The sequence below is a fragment of the Pavona decussata genome, unplaced genomic scaffold (assembly GCF_977016875.1).
Source record: "Pavona decussata unplaced genomic scaffold, jaPavDecu1.1 SCAFFOLD_300, whole genome shotgun sequence".
NCBI lineage: Eukaryota > Metazoa > Cnidaria > Anthozoa > Scleractinia > Agariciidae > Pavona > Pavona decussata.
Window position 1 is genome coordinate 4,052,501 of NW_028145697.1, and position 10,612 is coordinate 4,063,112.

Genomic DNA, 10,612 nt, shown 5'->3' on the forward strand with positions numbered 1-10,612 from the left:
GTACTGCTTCTTCAGCTCGAATCGCAGTGGCCCATACTTGTCCGTCTTCTCCTTGGACTTCTTTTCCCGATCCTCCATCCACGGACAGGACATCTCCACAGCCTACACCTTCTTATTCTTGTGGTCCACAAATCGAGCGTCCACTCTGTTAGCCTTGACGATGTTGTGTTCCACACCCGGGGCGGGGGGGACTCTCATATAAAAGGGGCGGGGATGCTCGTCGCCTCGCCTTTTAGGGGGGTAAGTTTCAGATTTTGGTCTCACTTAGGATGTTCTGGAAAAAAACGCCGTTATATTTAGCCGTGAAGGTCTCGTTTAGGGTTGCACGCGAAAAGCTACCGTATTTTGTATTTGTCTGTGCTTTGAAATGGTCTCTTTTAGGGGTCAAAAAAGTTTGGGCCATGCCCAGATTGGTCTTCTTTAGGGGTTTAATTCAAAATTTCCGACGAGTATCCCCGCCCCTTTCATAAGAGAGTCCCCACCGGGGTTCCGCATATTAAACTCAGGGACATCCCAAAACGCTAATGCTTCAGATGACTCATAGACTGGTTTGGGCACTGCACACGAGTACCAGGGAGGGACTGAATCAATTAGCCTCAGATCCCTCGTCATCTCGAAGAAGGGGACTTTCAGTGCTGCGTTGTGTCTTTCCAGGTATTTAGACTGGGCCAGGGCAGAGCACCCTGCTAGTACATGCGCAAGAGTCTCTGGAGATTTCCCACACAGTCTACACGTGACGTCGCCCTGTCCTGCACCTGTTTTGTGGACTGTGTACACCTTAGTGGGCGTGAGCTGCTCGACAGCTCCACTACCCCAGCGATGGTATGGGTAGGAGCACATATCCAATCACGCAACCAAGCAAAGCATCCACTCTGATTTAGCTCGCTGTCCTGCCACCTAGCCTGCAAGAACCGTCTATGCCACTTCTCCTCATTGATCTTCTCTTTCAGATTCTCCGTATCTGCCTTCTTGAGTTGTTCTTTCACCTTTGGCCCTTTAATCCCCGTCTCAGGACCGCTCACCGACCGGCACGTCGATTGAGGGTACTCCAGTTCCCAGTTCCCAGTTCCCAGTTGCCCAGTTCCTCGGCAAACTTATTATTATTATTATTATTACTATTATTATTATTATTATTATTATTATTATTATTATTATTATTATTATTGTTATAATTATTATTATTACTATTATTATTATTATTATTATTACTATTATTATTATTATTATTATTATTATTATTTATTTTTGAAATAGTCTACGAGGAAATTTGAGCTAAAACTTTAGTTTTTACCACATTGACGCTAAAGGCCCCACGAAATGCAGTCCTGAAGACAATGCAGTAAAGTTATTTTTAATCTTGAGAGGATAATGGCATCATCAGAATTCAGTTGCCGGTTGTGTTAGGAAGCACATTCGATAACGGATGTGGCCTATTATATTCAGTACTGCGATGTATATTGTTTCGTGTGTTAGGCCTGAGAAAATTGGGAAAATAAGATCGTCTCCAGCTTTTCTGCAATAAAACTGTGTTTTGTTGTCAATGTGTTGAATAATAAAACAATTTTCTGTTCAATCTAGTGGAATATCGCCTGGTTTTAGCCGATTTCGCAGGATAAAAGTGTACATTTCTTACATACTGGTAACGAAAATATCGCCCTTGGTTTTGTCCAATATCGTCGGATTTATTTATTGGTGTGATGAGACTAAGTTTGAATCATTGTACCTAACTTAGAATTTTGTATGAATGCACCTGTTTATTGCACCTGCATATTTCCCCTAAGGCAGCGTTACCTGTGCATGCGTTATGATGACGTCATACCACTCGTGCGGAGACCCAATCACTCAATCACTCACTCACTAGACAGAAACTGACATTAACAGAAATTACTCAGTTCGGTTTTCAAGCAAAAACTGCATTCATCTAAATTATGTCTGTTTAACATGATATGGTAAAAAGCTAAGCAATTTTATAGCCACTGCCAATTTGCGAAAGTTAAACTCCTAAAGGTTTTACCAACCTTTATTAATTGATCCACTGTACTCAAAACAACGACAATGTTGCCCGCGCATCGTACTGTCAAGAGTTTGCTAATGGCTGCGTGCAGGTGAACGTCTTGCAGTCTCATAAGAGAACCTTTTATCCCGGCTCCGCTATATCCCCTGTTTTGAAAACAAACTTTGTCTTTCTACGAAAAAAATGTAAAAAGATACAGACAGTATCAAGAGAGCTATAGATGACAGAATGAAAGGTTCGTATTGGATCAGAAACTTTTGCCATCTCGTTTGCGATCCTTGTTGATTAAGTTTCCTCTCAAGTGGCTCAGGGCGAGCATACACTGATATCTTACGTTTAGGTTGATCGTCGATTTCTCTTATTACAGCGATTTTATCAGAAGAAACATTTTCTGTTGACCTTGATAATTCGATTTTCTGAAGTCTATCTGCTGTGCAATAAATTTCGCCGTCTTGCATTAAGCGAAGTGGCTGTCTCTCGCAGTGAATGCTGCTCGTAATTTCTTCTCGCGACAGTTTATTCCCTGAACTGATTTTTCGTGATCTTGATATCACCCCGTCCTCTTCTCTCGACGTCTTTCTTCCAGAGCGAGTCGAGAGTCCAATTCTCCTAGCTGTTGACGCCATGAAACAATGCTTATTATTTCAATAAGAGCAACAAATGTGAAAAACTTGTGATGCCGTTGGCAGATTAAATTTCTGTAGAACATAGATTAGTCTGTAAAATGTTCCTTCAAATTATAGATTAAATTTTTTCATCCATTTCACACCTTTGCAGAACAGAAGGTGTAACTTTCAAAAAACCAATAACGCTTCTTGGCCTGACACGCAGAAACAAAGCAATAAAGTTATCTTCTGTTAAATAGCAAATAGCCACTCGCAGAGATGTGCGCTTAAAGAGATGCACAAGAAATAAATATAACAAGCACAATAACAGCAGCTGCACACACACACATGACGTCACCACTTGATTACCATAAAGACTACGAGCAGTCTCTTATTTTTCTTTGCGTCACGGGAACAAAGGACGACCGCTCGCGGTCTATTAAGACAGAGAGATGAATTACAATTTAGACGCCTTAGAGAAACTGCAGAAGTAAAGGAAACGAAGTAGTAAAAAGTGTGATAGTGATCACAGTGCAGTATTGAGCAACAACCCCTCTACGAGTCAATTTGTCCGACAAAGTCTTTTTTTATTTATTTACGTTACTTTCAGTCTCATATTTGAAACTCGGCGATTTTGCTTTGAAATACTTAAACATTTTTTTGGTATGCTGATGTGGCCTCGTTTCATAAGTTTAGTAGGATTCCTACTTGAAAACTGAGGTAAATAACCCCAACCCTAAGTGCCTCTCCTCTTTTGCCAGTCAATTTTTACCGAGCGTTGATTTGAGAAAAGTTGTTCCGGTTGACAATTTATTAGCCCTGTTTAATAACAAGTAACGGGCTTGTTTGGATTTCTTCAACTCACTTTGGCCACTGTTAATTTTTTTTAATGGTAATTTTAGGCAGAATAATCTCTTTTTATTGCTAAATCGGACTTAAGTGACACGCGGCAAACAAAAAGTTGACCCAGTTTCAAATTTATATGCGAAACGTTTCCCCGATTAGACTGGTCACTCGATCATTCAAAGAGGGTACAACTCTGAGTACTGTATAAGCAGTTCGCAGCGTTTTGCAAAGAAATAAAAATATAAAAATAGAAATATAGGTTGGCACGCTAAAGTAGTTCGACTAGATCTTTCAGTCTATACGGGACGACTTTTCACCATAAAAGGCTTTTAGTTAGTCTGAATTATTCATGACTTCAATTTCACTGACAAAGATTGCTCGAGATGTTTATATCGAATTGTAAAAGTACAAGTTTTTATGGCTGGGCGTGTTGTCTGTTCAGCTGTCTGTTCTTACCGAAAACTGCGAGCTAAATTTATGATTTCCCGCAACTACACGATAATTTCTTAACCGTAAACCGCCAGATAAATGTGAATGAAATCGCAAACCAGCACTCAAAATTGGCTTAAACCGCCAAACCGCCACACTATAATAGACCCTCTCTAAACAATCCTTGTGTCAAATATTAGAAATATTTTGCTTTTAAAAAAATATTACTTTTTTTTCTGTGTGTTGTTACAGGTTACAAAAATACTTTAAACCTGTTGTCATCTCACTTTTTAGAGGGAACCTCCACTCTGACAACAAATTGACAGTTAAGTGTTGGAAACAGTAGTGTTTAAATTCTAAATTGTAGTCTAAAACGTAGAAATGACATTCAAGTGTGTTAAAAAATTAGATATGATCATACTTTCACTTTTAAATTTTCTGGGTGCAGCCATTTTGAATTTTATGACATGTAACGGTTGCCGCTTTTGTAATTTAGCAGAAGTTCTTTTGTGTGAAACAATCGAGCAACCATATTATGTCATGAAATCCAAGATGGCGGCACCCGGGGAAATTTAAAAGCGAAAATAGGTTACAATCAAATCATATTTTGTCAGGCTCTGAAATATTATTTCCATATTTTACAATGAAATTTCGAAGTAGATTGTGTTTTCCACAATTTAACGTCAATAATATTATGTTTTAAGAGTGGAGGTCTCCCTTAAACCATTCTCATGCCAAACTATTTTGTACTCATCTCAGATAATGTTTCTCATAAAACTAACAAAAAAATTAGAAAGAACTTCTCTTAGATTTTTGTGGAGGAGTGTGTAGGGATAAAAATCTGTGAGTCAACGAGCCATGCGAGCCAAGGTGTGAGCCATGCGAGCCGTGCGAGCCATGCGAGTCACGCGAGTCATGCGAGCCACAGTATAAATGTTAAGAATTTTTATTTGTTGTATTTACATTCACATAAGAACAAGAACAAGAGCATCGGAACAAGATGAATAACATCGCAATATTAACTTCTTACAGTGGGACAACGCAAACCATTATATTTCAGTTTTTTGTTACAGTCAACCCAGGTCACACGTGAACGATATTTTTGAAATTTGAACGGAGAATTGAAATTTACATGTCAGTTTTGAAAATCGCCAACGAGATTTCAGAATTTCCTTAGGTTATTGACGGTGTAAAGCTATGAATTTTTCTTTACACTGCAAAATTAAATATTTCAAGAATAACAATTGTTTCTCAAGTATTTTGAATCAGTTAATGCGTCTTTTTCGGAACGATTTCCAGAGAAATGTCCAACATTTCATTCATACGTCGGACATTACAAAGAGAAATTCGAATGTTCATTTCATTCTTGGAAATACTGTTCACGCGTGACCTTGGTTGACTGTAATTGACACGTCAGGACTGATTGTCAGTGTCATTCCAATCTTGTAGGGTATGATAAATGAGTGCTCAAAGATGAGCGAAGTTAATATTGTCGCACTAAATTCAATCTGAAAAGAAGCAGCGTAACAGAAGCATTTGCCGTCAGCTGGTGGGTCGAATGCTATCTCGAAACCAGCCTCTGCCACTCTACTGGCGAGTTTTGAAGAAAGACTTGTCTAAGGAAAAGGACAACCACATGCAGCAGTCAGCCAACCGACAGAGTTCTGATAACTCTGATTCTCGACTAAAGACCAAACCTGTTAAAATGGCGCGATTTACTCACCATTCTTGACGCCAACACTCGGAGATCGAAGTGCTGTTCTTTTCCTTTTTTTTCTTGAATGAAGTTCCAAGTGGATATCAATGAATGACATGTGTCAATAGATACCTATTCGAGTAGCGGTGCAGCCGTATGTTTTTCTCGGATTTTTTGTCTGAAGTCTTGAACCTTAATAAATTTTTGCGTATTGTTTTTATTTTTTTGCGTAAAATTCTCTCCAAAATTATAACAAAACGAAAAAAAAAAAAAAAAAAAGAAAACAAAGAAAAAAATTCCTTCAAAATTTTCTCACGCAAATGTAAATAAAACAAATAAAAATTCTTAACATTTGCTCTGTGGCTCGCATGACTCGCATGACTCACGTGACTCGCATGGCTCGCACGGTGGCTCGCATGGCTCGCTGGCTCGCAGATTTCGCAGACCCTGAAAGCCTGGTAAAACCAAGGTTACCTGGCTTTTCAGGTTCTAGTTTGCGTGCCGAAACCAGCTTTACCAGGCTTTTTAGGTAACTTTTGACCAAGCTAACCAGGAAAGTCTGGTAAAACCAGGCATACCAGACTCTCAACCATAGTTGAGTTCAAGCCAAAAGCCTGGTAAGAGGGTCCCCAATAGGGTTCTTCAATCCCGTCATCCCGGAAAAGATTTTCCCTCAATCCCGTAATCCCGACCGCTGTTTTAGTCCAATCCCGATCCCGGTCAGGTCATAATTTGTTTCAAGCCCCTTACCTCGACGAAGAAAGGCATTTTCAGTTGGATGTAAATTCCCGCTGCAAATCTGAGCACTGATCTTTGCACTGGTCTTCGGTCACCGAGAAATTGGCTGTAAGATTATTTCTCCATTTCTTTCCACCATAACGACGGCATAGTCCATTTAAAACGTTTTCAAAGTGTCCCGCGAATCACGTCAGTCATAAGTCAGTTGGCAATTTCTTTTTAGAGCTTGTTCTTTTCCCTTTTTTTTTCTTTGTTCTCTCAATTGAATGGTGAGGGGTGCCTTTCTTATCACGTTGCTTGATCCTTGGAACACGTTTCAGTCAGGGATAATGGCCATCAAAGTCTGAAGAACATTGTTACTCACGTACCACACCGTCGGATTGCAACAGATCTTTGAAAAGGTGACAGGCCAAACACGACTGCTACTGGTTGCTTAATGTACCTTAGACTTCTGGATTAAGTGCTTTCCTGAGTACCTTTCTGAGAGATTTTCCTTTTCGATCAAAATGTGGTGAGATCTCTCTGTTGAGCTTTTGATTTTGATCATGAAGGGAACTTCCAAATTTACCGAATGGAGGTTTTCTTATCATTCGGAGCCGTTTGAATTAGTTCTTTTATGCCGTTGTGTACGCTAGCTCTTTGGCCTTTGTTTAGGTTTCAATTCAATTCAATTCATTTATTTTGCCATTAACCAAAAAAATACAACATAAATACATTAAAGATGATACACAATATTCCCACTATTACAATATTCCTACTAAACTATTTACAAGATGAAATGTGTTAAAGGCGAGGAAGCCTGGGGCTTATTAACCATAGGCTTCCTGGAACTATAGGATAAACCATAGAAGTTAAGGGTACTGAATGAAAATTCCAATTAAATTTTTTTGAAAAGAAGAAAAGAAAGAAAAAAAGAAAAGGTGTGTAGCTCAACAAAGAGTCAATTTAACTAAGAAAGAATGAATTTTATAAGTCTTTTGCCAAACAAACTGATACTTTCACTGTTTTGAATTTCACGACTTAGCGAGTTGAAAAACGTAGGACCTTGAAACCGAATTGAGAATTTTCGAAGATTAGTTCGACAATAAGGTATATAGAAAAGGTTGGAATTTCTTGTATTATAAGAATGTATCTGGCTTGCAAGAGTAAACATATCACGAAAATAATTTGGAAGTAAACTCCTTTCAAAAAGATACATAAATTAACCTATTTGGTATAAATAAATGTCAGAGAATTTTAAAATCTCCTGTTCTTTAAAAAGAACGCCGGTATGAGCATCAAAAGATTCTGATTATCTTCTTTTGCAGAACAATAATCCGATTTATCGGTTTAGGTTTATCGGCTCAAGTTAACTGCAAGGTCTAGGGAGCACTGAAGAAGTTTTATCTGTAGACATAGGACTCGTAAATTTCTTTTCTCGTCCAGGATGGTGACAGCTAGATTTTCATTGTATATGTTTCCCGGATCTCGTTTCTTTGGAGTAACATTTCCCGCATCCCGCTTTGTAAAATCGTCAAATCCCGCGTCCCGACGCTAATTCTTATCCCGAATATCGTCCCTCTTTTCCGCTAAAATCCCGAATACCGACCTTTAAAAAAGCCAAATCCCGGATCCCGAAAAACCTATTGGGACCCTCTAAAAGGATTCCATTTGCGGTACTTCCAAGACTACAGGTCGTTTGACCACGGGTCATCCTTCTGTCATTATACTGTTGTAGCACGTGCGCATGCGTAACGTCAAACCGTACCACAGACCATACCACATGGAAGACAAAATGAATACATTTTCATATATATATACATCGCTGAATCCCAACTTGAGTAGAGGTGCTAGTACCACAGGGTTCTGTTTCACTGGCTTGTCGGGGACAAGTTATTGGAAACCACCGGCTGGCATGAGGTACCATTGTCAGTTATGATGTTTCTTTTTTTCTCTTCTTTTCGGCCATTTTGTCTTAAACATGCCCGCCATGGGGAAGATACAGTGACTACATTTTAGTAACAGCATGATCACATTGATGTTAAGGCTGGCAAGTCTCCCGAAGACATCGTAGGCAAAGAAGCGTTTCATTCATGTCCCTTGTCAAATTGTCGACGGGTATTGGGTAGAGTGTATAACTTTATTTACCTACGGAGAATCACTGATCAGTTGAGCTAAAAGTTAAAGCTAAAATCTCATTACGTGATTGCTGTGTGCGAATCCGATATGTCAGATACCTTCTTGAGATTAAAGTGCCCAAAAGAGCCGGCGCTTTTTAAGTCTCAGGGCAAGTTTTTCTACAGATGACCCCGCTATAGCAAAAGCTTCGTTTCAGGTTATTGGTATTTAGCTTGGGCAAAGACACTTTCCCTTCAAGACTTCTCAAGTTTTTCCTACCCTATTTATGACCTGACCAAAAATATTGGACATATTGATACCCTATTGATGATAGTGTCTGGTCTACTTCAGTTGAGAACTCCCCTGGATGCCAGCGCTTGACCGGGGCTCGGCAGAAGCCGTTGCGGCGCGTTCATGACTAGAGTGCAAAAATCGATATCCTATTTATGACCAAAGCGGCTGAAAAACCATACCCTTTAGGGTTGCACATACCTATAAAGCCCATACGAAGGTAGTACCTCCCTCCCCCTCTGGATTCTATCAAGCTCGTCACCTCCGCCGTTAGGATCAGTCTGCCGCCAGTATTTTGTACTAAAAAAATCTTGCCGAGGTGTTTCTACTTTAGCCCTTGCTATTTTGGAAGGCCCTAATTCCCCCCTTATTTCATTTTAATATATCCTTTTTCCATAATAACGTATTTTCATTTAATGTATTCTGTTCTGTTTACCTTTTGTAACTAAGTGCCTGAGCTGGGTTAAAAAATTGTCTTGTCTCTTGTCTTGCCCATACTTTTTGGTCACTAGTTTCCAGCCGGTATGCACGTTTCATGTTAGCTCATGTTAGAAGCTTACTTCTTTTGGCAAGAGTAAAAGAACGAACAAATAACAGAAACCAAAAGGTGGAAATTTCTAGTAAACGGTTGGAGGAGGGGCTTTTTTACACGATGTACTACTCTGTTCAGTATACGGAAAGGTAGTGGGCATGCGTGACGAGCCCAAAGAGGGTCTGGGTAGAAGGCGAACGGGAAGGAGACGCTCATCGTGACATTCAAAGAGGAAGGGCAGAGGGCGGAGGGGGGGGGGGGGGGTTCGGAGGTACGCTAACTCGAAGAAATTTTTTTTACTTGGGAGTTCGAGTAAGCCCGGTTCTACTGTAATTCAAAAGCGCTAACGTTGTCTGTAGTCCCATTTTTCGCTTCCCTTCGCGTATCGCTCTGCTCTAGCCCCAGGCTAACATGTCCTTCGTAGACAAACATCATGTGTCGCCTTGTTTGAAATCTCATTACCTACGTAAACGACGAACTTTGAAAAGATCTTAAAACTAGAAATACCGTAGCGAGCGCGGTCGCTTATTGCTGATTCGAGTTGGGCGCTTATTATTTTTCCAACATTTTCAGGAAGAGAGGACTTTTTCAGAGAGTAGCGAAACAAGTAGCCTCCCACGCAGTCGTTGTTAGGGGACTCGTATTACCTCCTCCCCACAAACCACAAGGTAATACGAGTCCCCTAAAAACGACTGCGTGGGAGGCTACGAAACAAGGAATAACAAGTTTATTTCGCTTCAACAAGACAAAACAAAGTGCAAAAGCTAACATTAACAAGCCATAAACAGTTTAAAGGTTCATTGACTACCGTATTGACTGCCCCTACCATCCCTGGTTTTTTAGCGTCTTCTGGTTGATCGTGTTTTTAATTATTATTTGTGCCTCGCATGGGTCCTCGCGTCCCGTTCGCACCTGCCCTTTTGACCTTATCTCTTTAAATCACTCAGCACCTATTTTTTTTTTTTTTCATTTCTTTCTGGCTGTTTATTTTGCTGTATGTAATATGTGTAATGGTCAATAAAGCTGTTAAAAAAAGGATCTTAAACCAAGTTTGGAACAGAACTGGTGTTCCTCGTCCTTCACGCTGGGATTTTGTTGTTGTTGTTGTTGGCAGAGGGTGGGGTGGGCGCTTTTGGGCTTTTAGTGTCGGTGCTTTAATATTCAAGGGTGGGCAAATTAAAACTCACCGTAGCCTGTGAACAGGCTCCCAAGTGCGGTATAGGGCTCGCGGTTTTTCTTTTCGCCCTATACCCCACTTCTGAGCATGTTCACAGGCTAAACTCACCGTTGTTTTCCGAGTCCACAATTTAAAAATGTATGCATAAGTTTTCTCATGTCATCATACAAGTGCTAAAAATTGGTAA